The 12657-nt window shown below is 50.2% G+C and overlaps 1 non-coding gene across 1 annotated transcript; it reads right to left on the bottom strand.

Moving 5' to 3' along the window:
- Window positions 1-212: 212 nt before the first annotated feature.
- LOC122690971 lies at window positions 213-319 on the bottom strand. Its single transcript, XR_006340223.1, has one exon. It is a non-coding gene; the product is annotated as a U6 spliceosomal RNA (small nuclear RNA).
- Between the last annotated feature and the right edge of the window lie 12338 nt (window positions 320-12657).

The raw sequence follows: 12657 nt of genomic DNA, 5'->3' as shown, positions 1-12657 counted from the left end.
CTTCAAAAGGACACGATGCCTGACTCATCTTGAAAATTGATAGGAATCCAAATATCCCTATGGCAACAGGAAAGGGAATCTGGGTCTCCCAACTCACCTTGAGAGGTGTCCCTTTTTTCTTGCCGAGCCTCGTGGAGAATCCCTAAGTGTCCCTCGCAACTAGACAGGAGTCCTGAAGTCGCTGAACCAACACGAGTTTTTTTTTTTTTTTTTTAAATATGGAACGCTTCACGAATTTGCGTGTCATCCTTGCGCAGGGGCCATGCTAATCTTCTCTGTATCATTTCAATTTTAGTATATGTGCTGCGGAAGCGAGCACCCAACACAAGTTTTGAAGGCCCATGCCCGCTGTAACTCGAGAACATACCCCAGGTTCCTGCCGCAACTCGAGAAAAACCATGAGACTTCCCCCTCGCCGCGAGATGAGGCCAGATTTCCCTGCATTGCGTGCAGAGCAAGGCCATGTTCCCCATCAAACATGAAAGGAGCCTTGACTTCCTTGATGGAACTCCAGAGAGTCCCCAACAACACTGTCACAAGTCTAGAGGGACCCTGAGGTCACAGCAGCAACATGAAAGTGGTTCGTGTACCCCAAATCAAATTGAGAAGAGGCCCAATTCCCCTGCATTGGCTTCAGAGCCACGCGGAGTTCACCATCAAACATGGCAATTGGCTTGACTTCCTTTAGGCAACTCCAGAGTTTCCCCGAGAATACCGTCCCAAGTCTAGAGGAACACCAAGTTCAGCACAGCAACACGAGAAAAGCTCCTTGTAAGCCAAATCATCTCAAGATGAGAGCTGATTCCCTGGCTTCGATTCAAGAGTAATGCCAACTTTCCACAAGTACCTCAAGAGGAGGTTTCTGTCAGCTATAGCTATGTGAGAGGGATCCTGATTTTGCTGCGTCAAGTGCAATGGACAATGAGATACCCTGACTTGAAATAAAGCTGGATTTCCCTGCAGTGACTATGAATGTTGGCTCGTCTTTCATCCCAAAGATGAAGGGATGTCTGAATCGCCTGTGGAGTGCCTAGAGGAAGGACTGACTAGTTACCTGCCTCATCCTGACAGAATTCCGCACATCCCTTTGACAACTCGAGAGGAACGTGGAGTTCAAGGCTTCAAAAGGAGACGATGCCTGACTCCTCTTGAAAACTGACAGAAATCCCAGTATCCCTCTGGCAACTGGAAACGGACCGTGCATCTCCCGCCTCACATCGAGAGGCGTCCGTATTGCCCAACCAAGCCTCGAGGAGAATCCTGAAGTGTCCCTCAAAACTAGACAGGAATCCTGACTTTGCTGAACAAACACGAGTCTTGCAGAGCCTTCCCTGTCGTAACTCGAGAATATACCCCAGGTTCCCGCCACAACTCGAGAAAAACCATGAGACTTCCAGCTTGCAGCGAGATGCGTCCCGTTTCCACCGCATTGTGTGCACAGCAATTCCGTGTTCCCCAACAAACACGAAAGGACACTTGCCTTCCATGATGGAACTCCAGAGAGTCCCCAAGGACACTGTCACAATTATAGTGCAACCCTGTCGTCCCCACAGCAACATAAAAGAGCTCCGTGTACCCCAAATCAACTCGAGATGAGGCCCAATTCTCCTGCATTGGCTCCAGAGCCATTCCACATCCCCCTTCAAACACAACAAGAGGCTTGACTTATTTGAGGCAACTCCAGAGATTCCCCGAGAACACCGTCCAAAGTATAGATGAACACCAAATTCAACACAGCAACTCGAGAAAAGCTCCGTGTACCCCAAAATAGTTTGAGATGAGAGCTGATTCCCTGGCTTCTTCTCAAGACGAATGCAAACTTTCCAGAAGCACCTCAAGAGGAGACTTCTCTCAGCAATAGGTATGTGAGAGGGACCCTGAGTTTGCTGCCACAAGTGGAATGGACACTGAGATGCCCTGACTCAAAATCAGGACAGATTTCCCTGCAGTGACTTGAATGCATGCTTGTCTTTCATCTTCCAAGATGAAGGGATGTGTGAATCCCCTGTGGAAACCCTAGAGAAAGCCCTAGTTCCTCGCCTAATCTGGACAGGAGGCTTCAAATCCCTTTGAAAATTCGAGAGGCACACGCAGTTCAGTGCTTCAAAAGGAGGCGCTGCCTGACTCCGCTTGAAAATGGATGTGAATCCCAATATCCCTGTGTCAACTGGAAAGGGACACTGTGTCTCCAACCTCACCTCGAGAGGCGCCCTATTGCCCTGCCAAGCCTCGAGGAGAAACCCGAGGTGTCCCTTGCAACTAGACAGGAGTCCTGACGTCGCTGAACCAACGGCAGTTTTGAAGTGCCAACCTCGCCGTAACTGGAGAACATACCCCAGGTTCCCGCCGCAACTCGAGAAAATCAATAAGACTTGCCCCTCTCCATGAGATGAGGCCCGATTCCCCTGCATTGTGTGCAGAGCAATTCCGTGGTCCCCATCAAACAGGAAATGGCATTGACTTCCATAATGGGACTGCAGAGTCCCCTAGAACACTGTCACAAGTCTAGAGGGATCCTGAAGTCACCTCAGCAACACGAAAGAGCTCCGTCTACCCAGATCAACTCGAGATGAGGCCCGATTCCCCATCCTTGACACCAGAGCCATCACGCATTCCCCATCAAACATGACATGTAGCTTGACTTCCGTTAGGCAACTCCAGAGATTCCCCGAGAACACCGTCCCAAGTCTAGAGGCACACCAAGTTCAGCACAGCAACTCCAGAAAAGCTCCTGTACCCCAAATTATCTCGAAATGAGAGCTGATTCCCTGGCTTTGGTTCAAGAGGAATGCCCACTTTCCACAAGCAACTCTAGAGGAGGCTTCTCTCAGCTAGAGGTATGTGAGAGGGACCCTGAATTTGCTACCTCAAGTGGAATGGACACTGACATGCCCTGACTCGAAATAAGGCCGGATCTCCATGCAGTGACTCAAATGCAGGCTCATCTTTCATCTCACAAGATGAAGGGTTGTCTGAATCTCCTGTGGAGCCCCTAGAGAAAGCCCTAGTTCCCCGACTAATCTCGACAGGAGGCCTCACTTTCCTTTGACAACTCGAGAGGAACTCAGGGTTCAATGCTTCAGAAGGACACGATGCCTGACTCGTCTTGAAAATTGATAGGAATCCAAATATCCCTATGGCAACTGGAAAGGGAATCTGGGTCTCCCAACTCACCTTGAAAGGTGTCCCTATTTTCATGCCAAGCCTCGAGGAGAATCCCGAAGTGTCCCACGCAACTAGACAGGCATCCTCATGTCGCTGAACAAACTCGAGTTTGGAAGGGCCATCCCCCTCCTAAGTAAAGAATATACCCCAGGTTTCTGCCGCAACACGTGAAAAACCATGAGCCTTCCCCCTCGCCGCGAAATGAGGCCCAATTCCCCTGCATTGGGTGCAGAGAAATTCCTTGTTTGCCATCAAACACGAAGGAGCCTTGACTTCCTTGATGGAACTCCAGAGAGTCCACAAGAACACTGTCACAAGTCTAGATGGACCCTGAGGTCACACCAGCAACAGGAAAGAGCTCCGTGTACCCCAAATCAACTCGAGATGAGGCCCGATTCCCCTGCATTGGATCCAGAGCCATCCCGTGATCCCCATCAAACATGACAAGTGGCTTGACTTCCTTAAGGCTTCTCCAGAGATTCCCGGAGAACACCGTCCCAAGTCTAGAGGAACACCAAGTTCAGCACAGCAACATGAGAAAAGGTCCTTGTAACCCAAATCATCTCGAAATGAGAGCTGATTCGCTGGTTTTGAATCAAGAGGAAATTCAACATTCCACAAGCACCTCAGGAGGAGGCTTCTCTCAGCTTTAGATATGTGAGAGAGACCCTGAGTTTGCTGACTCAAGGGGAATGGACAACGAAATGCCCTGACTCATAATAAGGCCGGATTTCCCTGCAGTGACTTGAATGCAGGCTCGTCTTTCATCTCACAAGATGAAGGGATGTCTGAATCCCCTGTGGAGACCCTAGAGAAAGCCCTAGTTCCACCCCTCATCTCGACAGGAGGCCTCACATTCCTTTGACAACGCGAGAGGAATGCTGAGGTCAATGCTTCAAAAGTAGACGATGACTGACTCCTCTTGAAAACTGACAGGAATCCCAGTATCCTTGTGGCAACTTGAAAGGAACCCTGGGTCTTCTGACTCACGTCGAGAGGCATCCCTATTGCCCTGCCAAGCCTGGAGGAGAATCCCGAAGTGTCCCTCGCAACTAGACATGCGTCCTGACATCACTGAACAAACACGAGTTTGGAAGGGCCATCCCCGTCTTAACTCGAGAATATACCCCAGTTTCCCTCCATGACTTGAGGTCACCCATGGGTCTTCCCCCTCGATGAAAGATGAGACCAGATTCCCCTGCATTGCATGCAGAGCAATTCCGTGTTCCACATCAAACATGAAAGGAGCCTTGCCTTCCTTGATGGAACACCAGAGAATCCCCAAGAACACTGTCACAAGTCTAGAGGGAAACTGAGGTCACCGCAGCAAGACGAAAAAGCTTGGTGTACCACAAATCAACTCGACATGAGGCCAGATTTCCGTGCATCGTCTCCAGAGCCATCCCACAATCCCCATCAAACAGGACAAGTGGTTTGACTTACTTTAGGCAACTCCAGAGATTCCCCGAGAGCACCGTCCCAAGTTAGAGGAACACCACTTTCAGCACAGCAAATCAAAAACAGCTTCGTGTACCCCAAATCATCTCGAGATGAGAGATTATTCCCTGGCTTGGACTCAAGAGGAATGCCAGCTTTAAAAAACACCTAATGAGGAGGCTTCTCTCAGCTATAGGTACGTGAGAGAGACCCTGAGTTTGATGGTTCAAGTGGAATGGACTCGCTGATGCCCTGACTCGAAATAAGGCCGGATTTCCCTGCAGTGACTTGAATGCAGGCTCGTCTATCATTTCACAAGAGGAGGAATGTCTGAATCCCCTGTGGAGACCCTAGAGAAAGCCCTAGTTCCCCACCTCATCTTGACCGGATGCCTCAAACCCATTTGACAACTCGAGAGGCACACAGAGATCAATGCTTCAAAAGGAGACGATGCCTGACTCCTCTTGAAAATTGATAGGATTCCCAGTATCCCTGTGGCAACTGGAAAGGGACACTGGGTCTCCCGCCTCACCTCGAGAGGCATCCCTCTTGCCCTGCCAAGCCTCGAGGGGAATCCCGAGGTGTCCCTCGCAACTAGACAGGAGTCCTGACATCGCTGAACCAACATGAGTTTTGAAGGGCCATCTCCTCCGTAATTCGAGAAAATGCCCCAGGTTCCCGCCGGAACTCGAGTAAAACCATGAGACTTCCCCCTCGCTGCGAGATGAGTCCCGATTCCCCTGCACTGCGTGCAAAGCAAGTCCGAGATCCCCATCACAGAAGATAGGAGACTTGATTTCCTTGATGGAACTCCAGGGAGTCCCCAAGAACCCTGTCACAAGTCTAGATGGAACCTGAGGTCTCCATAGCAACACGAAAGAGCTCCATGTACCCCAAATCAAATCGAGATGAGGCCCGAATCCCATGCATTGCATGCAGAGCAATTCCGTGTTCCCCATCAAACAGGAAAGGAGCCTTGACTCCCTTGATGGAACTCCAGAGAGTACCCAGGAAAACTGTCACAAGTCTAGAGGGACCCTAAGGTCACTGCAGCAAAACGAAAGAAATCCGTGTACCCCAAATCAACTCCAGATTAGGCCGGATTCACCAGCATTGACTCCAGAGCCATCCCGGGTTCCCCAACAAACACGGCAAGTGGCTTAACTTCTTTAGGCAACTCCAGAGATTCCCCGAGAACATCGTCGCAAGTCAAGAGGAAAACCAATTTCAGCCCAGCAAGTCGAGAAAAGCTCCGTGTACCTCAAATCATGTCGATATGAGAGCTGATTCCCTGGCTTCGCCTCAAGAGGAATGCCAACTTTCCTAAAGCACCTCAAGAGGAGGCTGCTCTCAGCTATAGGTATGTGAGAGGGACCCTGAGTTTGCTGCCTCAAGTGGAAAGGACATCGAGATGCCGTGACTTGATATAAGGCCGGATATCCCTGCAGTGACTTGAATGCAGGCTCGTCTTTCATCTCACAAGATGCAGGGATGTCTGAATCCTCTGTGGAGACCCTAGAAAACACCCTAGTTCACCGCCTCATCCTGACAGGAGGCCTCACATCCCCTTGACAATTCGAGAGGCACGCGGAGTTCAGTGCTTCAAAAGGAGGCGACGACCGGCTCCTCTTGAAAATTGATAGGAATCCCAATATCCCTGTGGCAACTGGAAAGGGACCCTGGGTTTCCCGTTTCACCTCGAGAGGCGTCCCTATTGCCCTGCCAAGCCTCGAGGAGAATCCCGAAGTGTCCCTCGCAACTAGACAGGAGTCCCGAAGTCGGTGAAGGAGCACAAGTTTTGAAGGGCCATCTCCGACATAACACAAGAACATACCCCAGGTTCCCGCCGCAACTCGAGAAAAACCATGAGATTTCCCCCTCGACGCGAGATCAGTCCCGATTCCCCTGCACTGCATGCAAAGCAAGTCCGAGTTCCCCATCAAAGAAGATAGGAGACTTGGTTTCCTTGATGGAACTCCAGGGAGTCCCCAAGAAACCTGTCACAATTCTAAAGGCAACCTGAGGTCCCCTTAGCAACACGAAAGAGCTCCATATACCCCAAATCAAATCAAGGTGAGGCCCGATTCCCATGCATTGGCTCCAGAGCCATCCCGCATTCCGCAGCAAACAAGACAAGTGGCTTGACTTCCTTTAGGCAACTCCAGAGATTCCCAGAGAACACCTTCCCACGTCGAGAGCAACACCAAGTTCAGCACAGCAACTCGATTAAAGCTCCCTGTATCCCAAATCATCTCAAGATGAGAGCTGATTGTCTGGCTTTGACTCAAGAGGAATGCCAACTTTCCACAAGCATCTCAAGAGGAGGCTTCTCTCAGCTCTAGGTATGTGAGAGGGACCCTGAGTGTGCTGCCTCAAGTGGAATGGACCCCGAGATGCCCTGACTCAAAATAAGGCCGGATATCACTGCAGTGACTTGAAGGTAGGCTCATCTTTCATCTCCCAAGATGAAGGGATGTGTGAATCCCCTGTGGAGACCCTAGAGAAAGCCCAAGTACCCACCTCATTTCGACAGGAGGCCTCACATCCCTTGGACAATTCGAGAGGAATGTGGAGATCAATCCCCTGTGGAGACCCTACAGAAAGCCCTAATTCCCTGCCTCATCTCAACTTGAGGCCTTACATCCCTTTGACAACTAGAGAGGCATGCGGAATTCAATGCTTCAAAAGGAATCGATGCCAGACTCCTCTTGAATGTTGATAGGAATAAAAATATCTCTGTGGAAACTTGTAAATGAGCCTGTGTCTCCCACCTCACCTCGAGAGACGTCCCTATTGCCCTGCCAAGCCTCAAGGAGAATCCCGAGGTGTCCCACGCAACTAGACAGGCATCCTCATGTCGCTGAACAAACACGAGTTTGGAAGGGCCATCCCCGTCCTAAGTAAAGAATATACCCCAGGTTTCTGCCGCAACACGTGAAAAACCATGAGCCTTCCCCCTCGCCGCGAAATGAGGCCCAATTCCCCTGCATTGGGTGCAGAGAAATTCCTTGTTTGCCATCAAACACGAAGGAGCCTTGACTTCCTTGATGGAACTCCAGAGAGTCCACAAGAACACTGTCACAAGTCTAGAGGGACCCTGAGGTCACACCAACAACAGGAAAGAGCTCCGTGTACCCCAAATCAACTTGAGATGAGGCCCGATTCCCCTGCATTGGCTCCAGAGCCATCCCCCATTCCCCATCAAACACGACAAGTGGCTCGACTTCCTTAAGGCTTCTCCAGAGATTCCCAGAGAACACCGTCCCAAGTCTAGAGGAACACCAAGTTCAGCACAGCAACACGAGAAAAGGTCCTTGTAACCCAAATCATCTCGAAATGAGAGCTGATTCGCTGGCTTCGAATCAAGAGGAAATTCAACATTCCACAAGCACCTCAGGAGGAGGCTTCTCTCAGCTTTAGGTATGTGAGAGAGACCCTGAGTTTGCTGACTCAAGGGGAATGGACAACGAAATGCCCTGACTCATAATAAGGCCGGATTTCCCTGCAGTGACTTGAATGCAGGCTCGTCTTTCATCTCACAAGATGAAGGGATGTCTGAATCCCCTGTGGAGACCCTAGAGAAAGCCCTAGTTCCACCCCTCATCTCGACAGGAGGCCTCACATTCCTTTGACAACTCGAGAGGAATGCTGAGGTCAATGCTTCAAAAGTAGACGATGACTGACTCCTCTTGAAAACTGACAGGAATGCCAGTATCCTTGTGGCAACTTGAAAGGAACCCTGGGTCTTCTGACTCATGTCGAGAGGCATCCCTATTGCCCTGCCAAGCCTTGAGGATAATCCCAAGGTGTTACTCGCCACTAGACAAGAGCCCTGACTTAGCTGGACAAACACGAGTTTTAAAGGTCCATCTCCGTCGTTACTCGAGAATACATCCCAGGTGCCAGTCGCAAATCTAGAAAAACAATGAGACTTCCCCCTCGCCGCGAGATGAGGCCCAATTCCCCTGCATTAGCTCCAGAGCAATCTCGCTTTACCCATCAAACATGACAAGTGGCTTGAATTTCTTTTGGCAACTCCAGAGATTCCCCAAGAACACCGTCCCAAGTCTACAGGAACACCAAGTCCAGCACAGCAACTCCACAAAAGCTTTGTGCACCCCAAATCATATCGAGATGAGAGCTGAATCCCTAGCTTCGACTCAAAAGGAATGCCAACTTTCCACAAGCACCTCAAGAGGAGGCTTCTCTCAGCTATAAGTATGTGAGAGGGACCCTGAGAATGCTGCCTCAGGTGGAATGGACACCAAGATGCCCTGACTCGTAATAAGGCCGGATTTCCCTGCAGTGACTTGAACGCATTTGCGTCTTTCATCTCACAAAATGAAGGGTTGACTGAATCCCCTGTGGAGACCCTAGAGATAGCCCTAGTTCCCCACCTCATATCAACAGGAGGCCTCACATCCTTCTGACGACTTGAGAGGAACGCGGAGTTCAATCCTTCAAAAGGAGATGATGCCTGACTCCTCTTGAAAATTGACAGGAATCCCAATATCCCTTAGGCAACTGGAAAGGGATCCTGGGGCTCCCGCCTCACATCAAGAAGCATCCCTATTGCCCTGCCAAGCCTCGAGGAGAATCCCAAGGTGTCCCTCGCCACTAGACAGGAGCCCTGACGTAGCTGGACAAACACGAGTTTTGAAGGGCCATCCCCGTCGTAACTCGAGAATATAACCCAGGTTCCAGGCGCAACTCTTGAAAAACGATGAGACTTCCCCCTCACCGTGAGATGAGGCCTGATTCCCCTGCATTGGCTCCAGAACCATCCCTCGTTCCCCATCAAAAATGACAATTGGCTTGACTTCCTTTAGGCTACTCCACAGATTTCCCAAGAACACCATCCCAAATCTAGAGGAACACCAAATTCAGCACAGTAAATCGAGGAAAGCTCCGTGTACCCCAAATCATCTCAAGATGAGAGATGATTCCATGGCTTTGACTCAAAAGAAAAGCCAACTTTCCACAAGCACCTCAAGAGCAGGCTTCTCTCAGCTATGGGTATGTGAGAGGGATCCAGAGTTTGCTGCCTCAAGTGGAATGGACACCGATATGCCCTGACTCGAAATAAAGCCGGGTTTCCCTGCAGTGCCTTGAATATAGGCTCGTCTTTAATCTCACAATAAGAAGAGATGTCTGAATCCCCTGTGGAGACCCTATAGAACCCCCTAGTTCACCACCTTATCTGGACAGGAGGCCTCACATCCCTTTGACAATTCGAGAGTAACGCGGAGTTCAATGCTTCAAAAGGAGACGATGCCTAACTCCTCTTGAAAATTGACAGGAATCCCAATTTTCTTGTTGCAACTGGAAAGGCACCCTGGGTCTCCCCCCTCACCTCGAGTGGCATCCCTATTGCCCAGCAAATCCACGAGGAGAAACCCGAGGTGTCCCTCGCAACTAGGTTTGAGTCCTGACGTAGCTGAACAAACACGAGTTTTGAAGGGCCAACCCCGTTGTAACTCGAGATTATACCTGAGGTTCCCGCCGCAAGTCGGGAAAAACCATGAGACTTCCCCCTTGCCGTGAGATGAGGTCCGATTCACCTGCATTGCGTGCAGAGAAATTCCTTGTTCACTGTCAAATATGAAAGGAGCCTTGCCTTCCTTGATGGAACTCCAGAGAGTCCCCAAGAACACTGTCACAAGTCTATAGGGACCCTGAAGTCACCACAGCAACATGAAAGAGCTCCGTGTACTCCAAATCAACTCGAGATGAGAGCTGATTCCCTGGCTTCGATTGAGAGAGAAGTAACCCCATCAGAACTCAAATGATATCTCCAGCACAACTCGAGAGAAACACAAATTCCCCCGATGCACATCGTGAGGAGTATCCCACCAGAACTAAAGAGGCGCCCACCCAGACACCACATGTAAAAATGAGGCCCCTCACCCTGTAACTAGAGAGGAGCAATCTCACACAGCACATCCAGAGAGGAGGAGCTACACCACTACTAGAGAGTAGCCCCTCAAACTACAAATAGAAATGAGCCAGAAAATTGAACCTGGAGAAGAGTTGCACAGCACAATGCAACAAGACAGGAGTTCCCACTCCACAACTAAAGAGGACGTCCCCAAGCACAGCACACCTACAGAGGACCAGCCCGGTACATCACAACCATAGTGAAGCTCAACCACCAAAACTAGAGAGTTGAATACATGCCACAACTAGATAGTTGCCATTCAGTCATAACTAGTAAGGAGCATATTGCCGCAACTACAGAGGTGCCACTCCCGCCTTAAATCGCAACTGGAGTGGAGCACCACTGCCATAACTAGAGTGAATAACCCTTGCACAGACAGACAGGAGTGCGACCAACACATCACAATTAGAAAAAAGTGCCCATTCACATCAAAACTAGAGTGGAACTCCCACACAGATCAAAAACGAAAGAGGAGGCCAACACTGCAACTAGAAAGGAGACCCCTGCCTTATCTAGAGATAAAACCCCCTTAACATCGCCATTAGACAGGAGCATACCCACAAATCACAATTAGACAGAAGACCCTTGCCACGAGTAGCAAGTCACCCACCATGCCACAACTAAAGAAAACACCCACTGCCACAACTAGAGAGTAGCCTCCTGCACATTGCAACTAGAAAATGGCCCCTTCACATCACAACCAGAGAGAAGCCATACCCATCACAATCTGAGAACTCTTTACCACAATTAGAGAGGAACCCAACTACACAACTAAGGAGGCGCCTCCCTGACAGAACAGATAGGACTCTGCAAATGACAAGAAGAGAGGAGCCAACCCACCACAAGTAAAGAGTGGACCCCTACTGCAACTAGAGAGGAGCCCCATGCTGCAACTAGAGAGTAGCCTCCCACACAATGGAGGTAGACAGGGACTAGCCTGCACAGCACTACTGGAGAGGATCTGCCCTAATGCAGCTCGAGAGGAGGCTCCACCACAACTCTAAAGGATCCCTGAGTCACCTTCTGTAACTCAAGATGCACTTCGAGTTCCCTGCTGCAATTTGACAGGAACCCTAGTCAATAACAAGAAAAGGGGCCTCTGGCCATAATGACAGTGGGGCTCCCCAGATAAAACTGAAGCAGATCCCCCCAGAAAAACTAGAGTGGATTCCCCCAGGACATCACTCCTAGAGAGAAGCCCCTCTGCCACAAATAGAGATGAGCTCCCTGAAGTAAGTTGAGTAGCATCCTTCACAACTAGAGAGAAGCAATCCCACTAATGTTAGTGAGGAACCCCTATTGCCAAAATAGAGGACCTCCCCCTTGGAGCCACCCACACCCCAGCCAGAGAGGACATAGCCCTGCAACTCGAGAGAAGCTCTCCATCACTACTCGAGAGGAACTCTATGGAAATCACACATTGAGAGGAGACCCTCTGCTGCTAAGAGAGACGAACCTCACACCACAAATAGAGAGGAGCTTGCATACCACAACTAGAGAGAATCAAACCCACCACAGTACAGAGCTGACCCCAACCACAGCTATGCCAAAACTAGTGAGTAGCCACCTGCACATTGCAATAAGAAAGGAGTCACCCTGCACATCCCTGCTAGAGATGAATTGCCCCAAGGAAACTCGAGAGGAGGCCCCACCACAAGTCGAGGAGAACCCTGAGTAACCCTCCAACTCGAGAGGAACCCAAATTCTCCGCCATGCCTCGAGTGGAACCCTGAGTTCCACACTGCAATTGGAGAGGAACACTGAGTTCCCATCGCAACTCTAGGGGAGTTTTGAGTCCCCTGATGCAACTCAAGAGGAATCCTGAGTTTCCCACTGCAACTCGAGAGAAACCCCATATTCCCTGCTGCAACTCAAGAGGAATGCTGGGATCAGATTTCCACATTCTCCAGAGTGACACCCTTCAGAGACCCTGAAGCGGGGGTCAAATGCTCACGTTCACCAGGGAGTAACCCCTCCCAGTTCATGCACCTGGTCTCACACGTCAACATTCTCCAGGCTAACACCACTCCCATTTCTTGTACCTGGCATCACACATCCACAGTCTCCAGTGTGACCCCATGTCTCAGGCTCTGCACCTGGGGTCACGTGACCACAGT

The sequence above is a fragment of the Cervus elaphus genome, chromosome X (genome assembly GCF_910594005.1).
Source record: "Cervus elaphus chromosome X, mCerEla1.1, whole genome shotgun sequence".
In the NCBI taxonomy this organism is placed as follows: Eukaryota; Metazoa; Chordata; class Mammalia; order Artiodactyla; family Cervidae; genus Cervus; species Cervus elaphus.
This window is presented reverse-complemented; position numbering and strand designations above follow the sequence as displayed.